The 11,196-nt window shown below is 34.0% G+C and overlaps 1 pseudogene; it reads right to left on the bottom strand.

Annotated features, from left to right (window-relative positions):
• Positions 1-8,835: 8,835 nt before the first annotated feature.
• Positions 8,836-8,952, bottom strand: LOC145242056 (5S ribosomal RNA; annotated as a pseudogene).
• Positions 8,953-11,196: the final 2,244 nt, after the last annotated feature.

Genomic DNA, 11,196 nt, shown 5'->3' with positions numbered 1-11,196 from the left:
ATTCCAAAATCTAGTAGTCTAGAGAAAGAAACTGTTAGAATAGAAAGATTTCCGTCATATAAAGGGGTCTATATTGAAGGAGTGAGATTTTGCTGCTAGACGAGTTTGTCGGGTATGTATGTCGAGGGAGTACAAGTGCAATGAGCTCTTCAGAGTATGTTTCATTAAAATACTTGTAAACTAAGGCTTGGTTGATAACGCGGGACCTATTAGATTGGAGAATGTTTATTGGAACCCTGTCTAAGAGGGAAAAAGTAGTGTTAGATGCACCAACCTAGATGTGGCAACGATACTTAATACATGAGTGAATGGTGGTTTTGTAGAGATACAAGATACCCTCAGTAATATTTTAACATTAACATTAATATTTTTATACCCGCTGTTTGTAAAGCTCTCTTATAAATATTTTATGTCCATTATATTTCTTCATTAGAAGAGTTGCTATTTATTCTAGTAATAGATTTGAGGATATGTCTAATTACTGATGTTGAGTGATTTCAAAATGGATAAGATTGGTATTTTCTTTCGTGTCTAGTTTATAGAAGCATCTTTTTTAGATTAATGTCCAACGATGGAGTACTGTTGCTACGTCTAGACAGGATCTGCTAGAAGCAGCTTATCCTGCCTTGATAGAGATCAAAAATAGATTTTGTAGCTTAGTGGAGGATGCCCTTTTCTCTTCCCTGCAACCTCTTTCCAACAGAAGAGACGTTGCGAGCCTGTCTTTGTTTTATCGTTATTTCCATGGCAAGTGCTGGTCGGAGCTCCAATCTCTGGTTACCTAATCGCCAATCTTTCACAAAAAACACCCGTCTAGCTGAAACCACTGTCAATAATTTTCCCCACTCTTTATCTGTGCCAAAATCAAAACGTAGATTCCATGAACAAAGCTTCTTTCTTAGAACTGCACGCCGGTGGAACTCTGTTCCGTCTGCCTGCTTCCCAGCTGACTACAACTTGATTGTCTTCAAGTCCAACATAATCACATTTTTGATGAACCGCCCCCTTAATTAATCCAATTTACCAAATTTCCATTACTAACGATTAATACAATATTATCCCACTGACTACTGTACACTCAATAACCCTTATCCTCGAGTTGCCTCCGGGCCTTGATAAGTGGTGACTCCTATGTAAAAAAGTGGCAATTAATTTGCTTAGTATCTGTAGTTACTAATCAGTTAGAACCTATATTTCCCTTTCTTTATCTCTATTATATGAAAGGAACGTTGTGTGTGTGTCTATGTGTGTGGGTCTTAGTATGTGTGTCTGTATATATGTGTCTGTGTATGTGTTTCTGTGTGTGTGTGTCTGTGTATGTGTGTCTGTGTCTGTGTCTGTGTGTGTGTCTGTGTATGTGTGTTTGTGTCTGTGTTTCTGTGTGTGTGTCTGTATATGTGTGTCCGTGTGTGTGTGCGTGTATGTGTGTCTGTGTATGTGTGTCTGAAAAGTTCTTCATGCATCTAGCAATGTTCTTAGATAGATTTTGTATCAGAGTGATAATCGATAATCGATAATCGAAATAATCTGATGAAAGAAAGAACAGGCGATTTTGACTAAAGTTAACACTTTCCAGAGCCTAATATCACTAGTGCATTTGAGAAATTTTATTATCGCATAAGCCGAAAAGACCGGCATATAAAATCAACAATTGTTTTTTTGATATGACAGAGGCGCGCTCGAAATGAATGTCTCTGTTTAAAAAACAATTTCACAATGATACTTGACTTTTCTCATTTTAATCTTAAATTCAAGTCATAATCACCGCGCAAGCAGTAAGGCCAGATATATAAAATCAACAGTAGGTTCTCTGATACGACAGGGGCGCGTTCGAAATAAATGTGTTTGCTTAGAGCACAGTTGAAACATGAATACTTGACGTTTGCATTTAAAATCTTAATTCGAGCCATTATATATAACAATAATCTTATGAAATCAACAGTAGGTTCTCTACAGTGAAATGTAGACTACAATGTATTGTAGACTAAGTCAGTGCGGGAAGGCATCTGAAGCTTCCTCCCGGTACACCACAATCGGTCTTCAGCAAGAACAGGCAATCAAGTTGCTTGACAAATGGCGATATCACCGATTCCAACAACAATAAATATAGCGGAGTGTAAAACATTTGTCGGCCATTATTCTATGCCGGACAACGTCGGGTACCCTGCTAGTATATATATATATATATATATATATATATATATATATACATATATTGTAAGGAGTGTACACAAGTCGATCAAAGTTTTTATATTACCATTTCGTCCTCAGTTTTTTTACAATGATTATATAATTTTATTCAAAAGCTCTACGTACGTATTAAGCACTTTTGAAAGAATATTGTTTTTATTTTATGTTAACAATGTACTTAATGATATGATTATATTCACACACATATATATGCATATAATGCTCGTGTAATAAGGAAACCCCCATCCTATATATATATATATATATATATATATATATATATATATATATATAGCCAGTAGAGTTTAGTTTCCTAGAAGTACATCCAATGAAACAACATGTGTCTACCAAAATAGTGCTCAATGAGTGAACAGAGCAGGTATATTAATTTTATTTATACAAACATTAATGGCTACATATGTGCATACATGTTTCTGTAATCACCCACGTTGGGGGATTACGTCTTCAGGCCAAGAATTACCGTCGAAAGTGATATTTCCACCAAATACATTTTCCTATTTCGTTTATCAAGTTAGCATGCAACCTGGGTGGGAGTCATAAAAAACGGTAAAAGGATGAGTGAGGTCTTTGAAGATAATAAACATCTTTTTTCTTTTCCCTTTTCCCCATCCAACCTAACTTTTGGTTTTTATGGCATAAGGTACTTGAGAATTTAGTTTTCTTGTCTTGGAGTCTGTAAGTTAAGAACCTTAGCGATGGTCAACTAAGTACTGACCGGTGCCTTTTAATCTACATCCACCCACACACACATGCAACACACATACAACACACACATACACAGAAACTGCCACAAACACACACACACACACACACACCAATACGTATATCCAAAAGCGAATCAAAGCTGTATGCTTTTTTTTATTCACAACACACATACTGAAACTAGACAATAACTCTGAAACTACGCAGGAATAGAGTTAAAAATTACATTCAGGTAAATAAAACAAAACAAAAAAAATAAAATTAAATAAAAATAAATAAAACAAATAAACAAACAAAATATGAATAAATATAAAACACGAAAGTTATCTAAACCCCACCTGTACCTATATACATATATCAATATACTTATAGATGCCTACATTTTGCTACACTCGCGCATATATACACACACACATTACAGACATACAGAGACGAATAATAGCATTTTTCTTTACTTCTGTAGCGTGGTAACCCCTTCGTATATGCAATAGTATGCTACCACACTCCAGACGAGTGTACATATATATATACATAAACACACACACATACACACATATATATACATATATATATACATATATACATACACACATATACATACACATATAACATATATATAAACAATATACATACGCGTGCGTGTATATATATATATATACATACATATATATATATATAGATTGATTGATTGATAGTTCTGATATTTATCAATAATTTTATATATATTATTTTCTTGTTATTGATATATATATATATATCAATAATAAGAAAATAATATATATAAAATTATTGATATATATCAGAACTTAAATTTAATCAATCAATCAATCTATATATATATATATATATATATATATATATATATATATATATATATATATATATATACACGCACGCGGCGCACGCCCGCACACATACATATGCATATATATGTGTGTGTGTGTGTATATGCATATATATGTTTATATATATATGCAATGTGCGTTTAATACCAATAAAAACAATATATATAATGTATATATAGCAACAAAAAAATATAAATGTATATAAATATAAATATATATAAATATATATATATATATATAAATTTAAAAAACTGATTACATAAAATGATAGAAGTATCGATACACAGGAATGGGTATGTTTGATCTGGCAGAACGGTGGTTCATTAAAATTGTGGTGTCTGCGTTCGCGCCTGGTCCCCAAAGTATGGAAATAAAAAAATTTTAAATGAAAAAATAAAAAAAAAACCGTTTACAAATGTTTTTGATATAGATGTAAATAAGAATACATTTATAAGTATGTTTCAACTTAAATAGAGATGGTATAATAAAATTGTAGGGGTCTGGGTTCGCGCCTGGCCTCCATAGAATGGAAATAGGCACACACTTTAATAAAGACTTTTTATATCTATCTGCGTAAGTATACTTTGATAATTATGTTTCAGTTTGAAGAAATATGGTATAATAAAATTATGGGGTGTTCGTTCGCACCTGACCTCCATAGAATGGAAATATGTCACAAAGTTTAATAAGGTTTTTTAATACAGATCCACAGAATATTGTGATAAGTGTTTCAGTGCGAACAGGTATGGTTTAATAAATTATGGGGTTTATCTATTTTATTTTTACTTTCATCATATTTTGCTTTGGTTTTGATACCCCCAAATTCGAAGCTATCTCTTTACAATCCTTCCTTTTCATAACCTATCATACTTTCATAAATCTGAGTCCATTTTTTTGTAGGCTGTTTTTGAACCCAGTCAACGACGGGTACTTTTCCTATTATATATATGGTGTAAGGATGTAGTGAAAAGAAATCAATAAGGTGCTCGATCATAAATGCGACAGCTTAACACGAATTATTTAAAAACAGTATATTACATAATTCTGAGACGTACCAATGATTTAATTATGATGGGTCATCCCTTTTTGGCTTAATTATCATAACACAAAGCTTCGTATATACAAATAATTGTGTATATATATATATCAAGGTATTGTATCTAATAGACGCTCCAAAGGACTTACGCCCTTATTAAACAAAGACGATAAAAGGATTTCAGCACGATAAATATTCGAAGTGATGAACAAACGTAAACATCTTTTCTTTTTCTTTTTTTTTTCAAAATTGCAAACTGCTGAAAAAGCAACTTTTATCCGTTAATAAATTGAACGAAAAATCTTTCAGTAGCAGATGCCACGTCTTATATATCTATCAATCAATCGCACTTTGGCCAGAGATAGTCGACAATCTCCCACCCGAATCTGTCAAAAAGGACACCAGCGCCCTCTGGTTGAAGAGGAGTTTGTTGTGAGGAAGGTAACCCAGTCGTTACCCAGATTTTGTCGGGCGATAAAGCCAGAACCGTGCGTGCGCTGGGAATTCGAGACCCACATATTATGGTGTTTCGCGATTTAAGGAAAGTATAAACGCATCCCCGGCCCTTTCTGCAGGGGTAAAATGTTGTGGTGGGGTCTTGGGTGTGCTACGAGATGAAGACAAAAAAATAGGGAGTAAAGAGTGTGTAATGTGGTGGGCAATTAGAGAAAAATAAGGTTTTAGGTGGGAGGTTGTGCTCGATCTTCTGTATAGATATTTGGGTGAGGGAGCGGCGGGAGAAAGACAATAATATTTTGAATCTGGATTATGGAAATATGATAAAGGTGAAAGAAGGAAAGGAAAAAATATGAAGAAGAATCAGACGGGAAAAAAGAGAAATGGAATAATAATAATAATAATAATAATAATAATAATAATAATAATAATAATAGGTAAAATGAGAGAAAACAAAAGCTTTAAAGAAAGAAATATTACAGAAAGAAGGACAGCCGATTGATATGAAAGGGGAATGGAGGGGGGCTGTAAAGAAAAATAAAAGAAAATTCATGTACACATTAATAAAATCTTGTGATCACTTTTCGACGCATTTCCCGCTTCTACGTAACTTACAAATTAGAGAAGACGACATGATTCCATTTCCGTTTGATGAAAACTGGTTTTCTTTTTTTTTTTTTTGTCGCAGACCATCTACTAGTTGGCCAGTTGTGTACGAGTCCCAAAGAACATTCTATCATGTCTGAAAGGGACACAATGTTCAACGAGCGAAATCGGAGATGCGCTGCTGTACAACTTATGCTCTCTACCGATCAAAGGTATGACAACAGGACCATTGCCAGCACCCTCAAAAGGCAAAGCCGGACGATTCAACGTTTGAGGGAACATCTACAACAAAGTTTTCGGCCATGCTTATGGTCTTTGGTGTGGTTTCAAGTGAGGGCCCGCATCATGCCACCTCACATCTTCAAAGTCAGCACCAAAATACACCTGGATATACTGAAGAGTGTGGTGATCCCGTGGCTCAATCAGGTGGCTGCTGGCAGACCATGCACCGGTCCACAAGTCCAAAGAGTCCCAGGCTTGGCTTCAGAAGGAGTGCTGCGACTTTGTACCCTTCTAACACTTCCCCCTCCTCCCCCTCCTGAATCCACTGGACTACTTCGTTTGGTCATAAGTCGAGAACATCACCAACGTGACCTCCCACAACACCAAAGCCAGCCTGATCGCCACCATCTGCCGAGAATTCGCCGAGTTCCCGCTTGCGTTTGTGGAAAGGCATGACCCATATCGAGGCGGTGATTGAGACTGAAAGCGGCTACTCTACTAATTAAGTTACCTGAATTGATTTTTTCAATACAGTTTTTTCTTTAGAGTGACATCATTCCACCCCGTATATATGAATCTGATAAGGCAACGTAAGACGTTTCCCATTATACATATATATATATATATATATATATATATTGCGAAATTACGCACGTGCACACACACACACACACACACACACACACACACACACACACACACACACACACACACATATATATATATATATATATATATATATATATATATATATATATATACTAGCAGTTCAGCCCAGCTTTGCTCAGGCCCAATGGACTGTTCATAATTTGATGTGCTTATATATGTAAGCCAGGACCGAAACTCGACCGCCCAAATGACACGCAAGGCCTCTCACCATTGCGTTATACGGCTGCTCCTGCTGCGTGGTTAATGAATTAACAATGTTTTGACATCGTCTAAATGCCTCCGCTCGATTTGTTTACACAAAGAGCGTCGCCAAATACGCTAATGGCAGATTTTATATCATTTCCCAATCTGCTCAACCAAAAATAGGGATATATATATATATATATATATATATATATATATATATGTATATACATATATACGAATTTAATTATTATAGTAATATATATATATATATTTATATATATATATATATATATATATATATATACACGAATTTAATTATTATAGTAAAATATATATATATATTATATATATATAAAGTTGGACTCATGTCCAGTAAACTACGACTAAATTTTCAATTGTTTTGACCCAAGATTGGCGGAGGAGTTTGGTAGAGTCTGCAAAGGTCAATTCTTTCAACATTGACCTCTTGGCAGCCAAATTTTCGCCCCAAAACCGAGTAAAAAGCTTTCTGCATGTCTGAATACCCTTTACGTAAAATTACAAATGTTTAGATCCCAAATTGGCTGAATAGTTTGCTAGAGACCGCAAAGGTCAATTTTTTTGAACTTTAACGCTTTGGCAGCTTAATTCCGGCCAAAAACCGATTAAAAAGTTTGCCCTATATGTGAATACAATTTATGTAAAATTCAAATCGTTAGACAAGAAATTGGCTGAGAGGTAAAATTTTTTAAAACTTTGGCCCCAATTTTGACCCCTTACATTTATTGTTTTGGACTCACATCAAGTTAAAAAGTTGGACATATGTCCAAGGAGCATACATCTAAAATTTCAAGGGTTTAGACCCAAAATTGGGAGAGGAGTTGGGTAGAGTTTTCAAATGTTAAAGTGTTGAACTCTGACCCTTTGTCAGACAAATTTCTAGCCCAAAACCAATTAAAAAGATTTTCCCAAATCTTAATACCCCTTATGTAAAAATTGCCAGATTAATGTTGTAGGGAAATGTACACACACACACACACACACACACACACACACACGCACGCACGCACGCACACACACACACACACACACACACACACACACACACACACACACACACACACACACACACACACACACATATATATATAAATAAATTTAACTCACCAGAAAACATTTCAAGCAAAATATTTTTAAATAACAAATTATTTCGTGACCCTTCGACATCTGAAATGCATTTGAAAGCATTTACACTGTCAAAGGTAAAGTAATTTCTGTCTGTAAAATTTTTAGAACATATTCAGAAATTAAATGATTGAAATATTTCGCCGTTATGTACATCCAATATTTTTTTTATAAATACATACAAAAATAACATTAACTAGACAAAATTAATTATAGTTTTATAACAATTAATAATACAATAACTAAAGGATAACATAAATTTAATGAAACTTTAAATCAAACTGTAAAAATCTAATTTAATATATGATTACCTAAAAAAGCAGATTTTAAAATAAATCGACAAAAAAAGTAAAAAATATCAAATTTCGAATAAAGAACAAAATGTGACGAATAATTATAGAATAAACAAATAATGGAATTAAAGAATAATTGAATAAGAGGATAATGAACTGAAAGAATAATAAAATGAGAGAATACAAGAATGAAATAATGATGAAATAAAAAATAATAAAAAAAGAATAATAATGAGAATAGAATGACTGAAATTTTAAAAAGGGGCTCCTTCAGTCTTTGGCAGACTATGGATACCCACGAAGGGATGCATATGCGTGAAATTTTTGTGGCAGGAGGTGCGCAATCTCCAACCTCACCTCTCCTGAGTCGACATTTTTAAATGCCAGTGGCAAGTGAATTGCATGTACAAGACGACTGGAAACAAATGCCGAGACAAGCGGAGAGCAAATACAACGCCTAGAATTCCCAAATGGCCACCCATCTGGTACTAACCAGGCTTAACGTTGCTTAACTTCGGTGATCTGACGAGAACCGGTGTGTCAACGTGATTATGCCATATTGATATGAAAGAATAACTGAATGAATAACGGAATGAAAGAATTATACAACCAAAACATAATAGAATAAAAGAATAATTGAACTAAAGATTAATAGAATTAAAGAATAATGAAATGAAAGCATGATAGAAAAATATAATAGAAGAATACGGAAATGGAAGGTTATTAAAATAAATAAATGTTAATAATTACCTGGTAAAAAGGCATAAAAGAAAAATATAAGAAAAAGCAGGTACAGCTAGTTTTGGTGAAGTAGCCAATGTTACGAATAATGATAGAATGAAAAAATACTGGAATGGTAGAATAATAAAATGAAAGGATAATACAAGGAAATGGTAAAAAAAGGGAATAATAGAATTAAAATATGGAGTAGAAGAATAATAGACTGGAAGAATAATGTGACGAGAGAATAAAAGAATGAGAAACCAACACACACACTATGGGACGGAACGACAAAAAAGAAAAAAAGTTAACCAAGAAATTTGTAACTATAGGAAAATAGTAAGAAAGGGACGGAGACATGGTGGAGTATAGAGAAAGTTCTTTCTGTGGGGAAATGGAAAAAAACATTTCGAAGCAAATAATTTCATTAGGAAGGAAGGAAGGAAGGAAGGAAGGAAGGAAAAGAAAACAAAAGAAAAATAGCGAAATAAAAACGAAATAATTAAAGAAAGATATTAAAAAAAAAGAAACAGGCAAATCGAAGGAAATCGATAAAAATATGGAATTGATGCGAAGGAAATTAATTGAAACATAGGGGACATAATTGACATGCGAATCGCGTAAGTATCAACCAAGAAATCTTGAAGGTGGAATCGTTGATACGATCAAAGAAAGAAAAGAAAAAGAAAGAAACAACGAAAAAAAAGTCAAATAAAAAACCAAGGAATTTAAGGAAGAAAAAAAAAAAGACAAAGAAAACAACTGCCATCTTTCTTCTCTTAAAGTTTATTTTTATTTTTTTTATTTTTGTAGGTTGGCAAATTTTCATTGGCGCACACTACATTAGTGTTTGCGGCTTCCGGGGCGACTTATGGCTTACGAGTAATGAAGCAGGCAGAAAAGAATGTGAAACACAAAGAAAATATTACAAAAGAAAGAAGATCCAAACTAAAAAGACAAGAATATCTAGAGATCGATTGAGGTAGAGGCAAGGGAGGCATCGGTATGTTTTAGTGGCAGAGTCGTTTGCCACCGACGGTGTTTTTTGGTGGGCCCATGGCTAACGGCGGGAGAAAAAAGCGTTGTACTGCGGCTACAGATTGCTTCCATTTTGGAAGATGCAAACGTGATAGGCACGTGACAAAAGTGACAGAATGAAGAACCAACGCATCAATGTAGGTGTTTCCGAAATGTTTCAAAGAATTTATTTAAAAATATATATATATATTTACATGCTTCTATTTCTTTTTTTTTTTTTTTTTTTTTAGCTATTTGGGCATGACTGTGTCAGTATGTCTCTCAGAAGATGAAAATTATGGGATCTATCCTTTTATTTTCTTTTGTCTATTTTCTATAACGATTTCAACGTTCTTGTTCATTCGTTTTTTGAATTAGCTTGATCAAAATAAGGACTTTCAATCTATGGATAAATTTAATTATTTGGATGACTCATACAAAATAAAATACCCGACGATAGTCGAGAGCGACACAAAGGCTCCCTTTTTAATAGGTGTAGAAGAAGAACGCCACCTCTTTTTCTCGAATTATTTGACTTTTGGCTATCGGCTCAAAAGTCAAAGGTCACTCTAGACAATTTATTCTGTAACCTCGGTTTGGAGTAGAAGAAAAATAGTGGCACATGAATGCCGATAGACTCATGAAGATCATACTATTTTTCACAATCATAAAAGTTGCGCATCTGTACGAATGGTAACCATATTTAAATATGGCCGACAATCATTCAAATAGAGCATGGTGACTTAAACCTTCGTAGCACTCAAAGCAATAAACATACAAAAATATAGTTAAGTACATTTTATTCTTAACTAGCAGGGGTACCCGGCGTTGCTCGGATGTTTCGAGGTGTGTGCGGTTTTGAGTAAATCAAAACAAAAGAATAAAAAAAATCGTTGCCCGGGTGTTTGTTTCCAGGGTGGGGATTGTTTAATAAATAAAAAGTGATGTTAGGTAAGTAGGAAGGATCAAACCCGGAGTATTGGGGCGAAGTTGGAAAATTAAGTGTGAAAAAAAAAACATGCAATGTTAACAACTCGGCCACCAAGAAAATCCATTTTAGGTGTTTATG

The sequence above is a fragment of the Euprymna scolopes genome, chromosome 2, assembly GCF_053919585.1.
Source record: "Euprymna scolopes isolate OS-2025 chromosome 2, ASM5391958v1, whole genome shotgun sequence".
Classification (NCBI taxonomy): Eukaryota; Metazoa; Mollusca; class Cephalopoda; order Sepiida; family Sepiolidae; genus Euprymna; species Euprymna scolopes.
This window is presented reverse-complemented; position numbering and strand designations above follow the sequence as displayed.